The following is a 5,769-nucleotide window of genomic DNA, read 5'->3' as shown; positions in this document are numbered from 1 at the left end:
CGGATGATTTCGGTTCGGTCAAGTTCGGTTTGATTGAGATAAGGTTTATCCGTTGATTCATTAAATGGTCAATTTCGATTCAATTTCTTTTTGTGTTTGGCTGGATTTTGGTCGAGTTGACCAAATTTATATCCAAATAAAGTTATTTTTAAACTAGAGATATTATTGAGTTTTTACCTTATTATTGGGTCAATATGATTATTAATTACGAAACATGAAGTTTTAGTTTTCTCATTAAATCAAGTTATGTGTAATTTTTATCTTTGAGGAAAATTGAGATTGAATAATTATCGATGACTTATCATACCTATATAAGTGAGACCGAGCTAGTGATATATTGACGAGTAATAGTTACATATGGTGATATATACAAAAAAGAATGTCATTTTTTTTAGGTTATTGCAACTTTGCAAGTTTACAACTCTTCATCAATTGTATAATCTTACGAGGCTATGAGTTCTGTACTATTAGTTTAGTTTATTACTAATTCAATTTGTATAAGATATTTGTTAGAGTTGTTAGAATTACTTTATTACTAATTCAATTTGTATATTAAAAACTTGACATTATACATATTGATAGTTAATTGTTACTATGTACATTCTTTTTATTTAAGCATAAATTATTGTATATGTAAGTAGTGTGTATATAACCGTACGATGTATAAGGTATAAGTGTATAACGCCTATAATTCTAGGATAATGCACAGTTGTATTTCGCACTTTTAACCAATAACTTCAATTTTATCAATATAACATATTTCCAACAAGTTTAAAGTAATATTAATTAGTATATTATGAATCATATGATTTATCAAACTAAACATTAAATGATCTATAATATACAAGAATTAAGTCTATAAGGGTGTGTTCTATTCATCTGATTTTCACAAACCTGACTTATCTTAACTCACCTGAATTTATATATGAACTTACTAGACCTTATTATCTTAAAACTTATTTTAGTCTTAATTTGTACTTGGGTAACCGTTAATAGAACTTATTAAACATGAACTGAACTTATTTGAACTTATTACACCTAGAAAAAATGTGAGAGTGTTTGGCGAGGTAGCGATTAGCGATAGAGGTAGCATTTAGGTAGTTTTTGTCAAACATTAAAAATACTACGAGTAGCGTGTAGAAGTAGCGGGTAGCGTTTGACAAACTTTTATTACTTTTTAAACAATATTTATATGAATTTTGATATATTTTAGTATTGCAACTGCTACTTTTGCCAAACACTTATACTATCAACCGCTAATTTGACAACTAGCCTCTACCACTACTAATTGACCGCTACTCGCTACCTTAACATCTACCCGCTACTCGACCGCTAAAAGCTATCCGCTACCGCTGCTTTTGCCAAACAGGACCAGTGAAAATAATAGGGAGTGTAATTACGGATTTTTTAATTGGTAATAATAATATTTATAATAATAGTAATATTTTTGGAAGATAATAATAATAGTATTCTGAAAAAAATTATACTAAAATGAAGTAATAAAATGAATTATGTCAAAAAAATAAAAGGTAAAACATTAAAAAAAGAAAAGAAAAAAAAGTGGAAAAAACATTCTGAATGTCTAATAGCCCAGCCCAATTCACAAAAGAGGCTTCCATATATATTTTCAAAACCCTAAAACCCTCTTCATTTCCCTTAGTTCAGCCGTTTCACCCCTTCTCTAATTCTCTCTCTTAATTTTCTCTCTCCTCAAAAACCCTAAAATCCATTCTCCATTGTTGAATCCAAGTACTCCACCATTGTTGAATTCGAGTTTTTCAGCTATCTTCTCACTCTCATACGGTATTTTATAATTTTTCATGCTTCTTGTTGATAATTTATGAATTTATGCGAATAGATCTTGTTATTTTACAAGTATACGAATTATTCTTGCTAATTTATGAATTTATGCGAATTGATCTTTCTAGTTTATGTATTTTTGTTGTTTATTTTTGCTAATTTATGAATTTAAGCGAATTAATCTTACTAGTTTATGTGACTGGTAATTTCCCGATTTATGAATTTTTTTACAAATATACGAATTATTCTTGCTAATTTATGAAATAATACAAATTGATCTTACCAGTTTATGTATTTTGTTGTTTATTTCTGTTAATTTTTGAATTTATACGAATTTATACAAATAATACGTTCTGTTGCTGCATCATTGTTCCTTGTTTAATCTTTAGAAGTAACCTGTTTAAGTTCTTTTTCGCTTAATTCACTCTCGTTCCTCACCTGTTTCAGAATCAAGGTTTCTGCTTATTTCTGCGCATCTGCCATACCATCCTGAAATCAGGTTTGTGCTCTATTAACTGGATTCCAGATTTCCAGCACTTTAATAAGTGTTATATGGGCTGGAAATCAAGATTGGTGTGGTTTACTAATTTCTATAACCAGGGCAGAAAATGATTTTGTTTAATAATACACTCATTAAGTAATAAATCTTGAATTTATACGAATTTTTGTTGTTGTCTTAATCCTTGTTTTGAATCTGTATGTTTATTTTTGCTGATTTGAAGTTTCAAGGATCCTTTACTATTTTTGCTAAGTGTTCATTGTCCGCATGTTCAGTACGAATTTAATGATGTTCATTGTTCTTTTCAGCAATGGATCCGAATGGTAATTATCTTGACTCAGGTATGATTCTCCAATATTATTCTTTTTAGTTATTCAGTTACTCTAATTGTATATTGATTATGTATTTATTTTTTTTTGTTTATCAGTTGATAGCGACCTCGAGCCCGAGCCCGTTGTGGAAGATTTGACCGTACCAGACTCCGTCACTGATTTATATGCAAAGCGAAAATCATGGGTGTGGCAACATTTCATCCTTTACATGGAGGGAGAGAAAATTTTGGGTCGTTGTAAACATTGCTTGAAAACAGTGTTTCGATCAGAAAGTGTTAAGGGTACTTCTAATCATTCAAAACATCTCCGTAATTCTTGCCAAAAATATAATGAATTTAGAAAACTTCACTCTATCAGTAAATTTGATCAAAAAGTTTATTGTGCTAAGTTTGCTAAAGCCATAATTTGTCATGCGTATCCTCTTCAAATTGTTGAGCATGCTGAACTTAGGGAGCTCCATATATATTTAAATCCTCTTGTTAAGCATATAACAAGGAACACCATTCTTAAGTATTGCATTCGTGAGTATGACACGCACAAAGCTATATTGTCTAATGTATTGTCTGATTTGCCTGGCCGAATATGCTTTACTTGTGATGTTTGGTCTGCTTGTACATCTCGTGGATATATTGTCCTCACTGCTCACTTTATTGATGACACTTGGACACTTCGGTCCAAAGTCTTGTCTTTTAGATATTTCCCTCCTCCACATAATGGCAAGGATATTTATAATCTTACTGTTAAATTGATTGATGAGTGGAATCTTAAAGGGAAAGTCTTTTCTATTACTATTGATAATGCTTCGGCAAATGATGTTATGGTTGATGAGCTTAGGAAAGATTTGCTACAATCTCATTCTCTGCCATGTGATGGCAAGTTTCTTCATGTTAGATGTCCAGCTCATATTTTGAATTTAATTGTAAGGGATGGTCTTGACATAGTTGATGAAAGTGTTGTTAAATTGCGCTCGATTGCAAAGTACATTGATTGGTCTGATGCAAGACTTACTCGATTTGAAGAAGCATGTAAGTCTTCAAAGTCTGGTTTTTCTGGTAGGCTGAAACTTGACGTGAAAACTCGGTGGAACTCGACATATTTGATGCTCAGAAAGTGTTTGGAAGCTAAAGTTGGTATTGATAGGTTTTGTGTTTTAGAATCTGGTTTGCCATATTGTCTAACTGCTGCTGAATGGCAAACCATACAAAATGTGTGTGATTTCCTTGAAGTATTTTATGATGTTACAGTTTTGTTTTTTGGTTCTGAGTACCCTACATCTAATTTGTATTTTGAAAACATTGCTTATATTGAAAGCTTGTTGGTTTCTGCTCATGCTGACCCTGATGATTGCATTAAAAAAATGGCTGCTCCTATGTTGGATAAATTTTCTAAGTATTGGGAAAACTATACTTCCATACTTGCTATCGCTGTTATGCTTGATCCGCGTTATAAAGCTCAAATTGTGAAGGATATGTATGACACATTGTATCATCATGATGAGAGTGCTAAAAAGGTGGATGAGGCATATTATGCTTTTACTGAGCTTTATACCTCGTATTCTGGTGTTAGTACCACTTCTATGTTTTCTGATCAAAGTAATTTATCTTCTACTATATGTGCTTCAAGTGTTCTTTCTCGGCCCTATAAGAAGATTGACACTAGAAAGGTGATTCTATTTATGTCATTTGAAAGTTTATTATTCTGGAGGTTCTTCATTTGTTTCGTGTTTGTGACTGTGTGTGTGTGTGTGTGTTTGTTTTGTTGTATTTTTAATTTTTTTAAAAACAGAGATATGTTGCAAGTATGGGCGCAAGCAGGGGGGTCAAATTTGATATTGATTCATATCTCAATTCCCCTCTTGTGCCAGTCATTGATGGACAAAAGTTTGATGTTCTTGATTATTGGAAAGGTCAATCGTCTGTGTATCCCATTCTTGCTCGTATGGCCAGGGATGTCTTAGCCATTCCAATTACTTCTGTCGCCTCAGAATCTACCTTTAGTATGGGAGGCAGAATTTTGTCTAAGTTCAGGTCAAGGTTGTTGAGTAAAAATGTCGAGGTTTTGATAACAACTCAAAGTTGGATAAAGGGTTATGATGAACCTATAGATGATTCCAATTTGGATGTTGTTAGGGAGGTTGTGCCTTAAGTGATTGATGACGAAGACTAAGAAAGTAAGAAGCTCTTTTTGCATTAATGACCCTCTTTTTGGTAAGCCCCTTTGATATCTCAACACTATTGAAGCAATTAGAACTTGCACAACTATATATCTAATTCATTCTCTGCAATCTTTACTTAGGACTGCATGAACCAGAAAATTGAAAGACTTTGTTCATTTTCTTTTATAGGTCATTTGGATTCGAGTGATGATTTTGCATCTAAATGAGCATGGAGCTGTTTAAAATCTCATGCCTTTGTATATTTTGTGAAGTCAAGATTTTTTTTTGGAAGTGGAAGGCTTTTATTATATTTGAGAAAGCCATACCACATATTATTGGAGTTGGAACGTTGCAGTGATATTATATGCAACGTATTTTATATATGAAAATGAAACTACTGAAAAAAATACCTAAGTTTGAATCATTGGATTATGTATATGTAATATATTTAATTATTATAATGAAAATGTAAGCGCTTGATATATTCATTAAAAGTTTATTTATTTTGCTTTCATAATTGTTTCTTATAGGTTGCGTCAAACTAGTAGTAATGTGATTTATATTGATATAATTGGTTATAGGTGTTGAGAAAAGAATTATTAGTTCATAAAATATAGCCGAATGGGAGGAAATTGATTAAAAATGACAATAGAATTTAGGCGGCATTTAACTAGAGCTTTACCAGCGAATCAAATAAATTCCCGCTTAAGATCTTGTGGCATTTATTAAAGCTTAGAAAGTTAATTTATACAATTGATGGTACATGAAGTAAACTTATGACTCGGGATTATTTCTTTGTAGTAAAAAAGTTAACTTATTAATAATTAGTAAATATATAGTTATAAGAACTACAACAAAAAGGTCAATAATTAATTATGGTCTGGTTAAGTTCGCATCGGGTAAAAATCAAATCGAGTTAAAATCGGGTCGGGTTAATATCAGTTCGGGTCAAAACAGATCGGATAAGATCGGTTATTTTTCAG

At 31.6% G+C, this 5,769-nt stretch overlaps 1 long non-coding RNA gene across 1 annotated transcript; it reads left to right on the top strand.

Moving 5' to 3' along the window:
- The first annotated feature begins 1,719 nt into the window (after window positions 1-1,719).
- On the top strand, window positions 1,720-3,075 carry LOC145585088 (uncharacterized). Its single transcript, XR_014100552.1, has 4 exons — window positions 1,720-1,803; window positions 2,248-2,299; window positions 2,608-2,640; window positions 2,727-3,075. It is a non-coding gene; the product is annotated as an uncharacterized LOC145585088 (long non-coding RNA).
- The last annotated feature ends 2,694 nt before the right edge of the window (window positions 3,076-5,769 follow it).

Source organism: Chenopodium album, chromosome 16 (assembly GCF_948465745.1).
Source record: "Chenopodium album chromosome 16, dcCheAlbu1.1, whole genome shotgun sequence".
In the NCBI taxonomy this organism is placed as follows: Eukaryota; Viridiplantae; Streptophyta; class Magnoliopsida; order Caryophyllales; family Amaranthaceae; genus Chenopodium; species Chenopodium album.
Note: the sequence above shows the minus strand (reverse complement) of the source record. Positions and strands in the feature narration are given on the sequence as shown.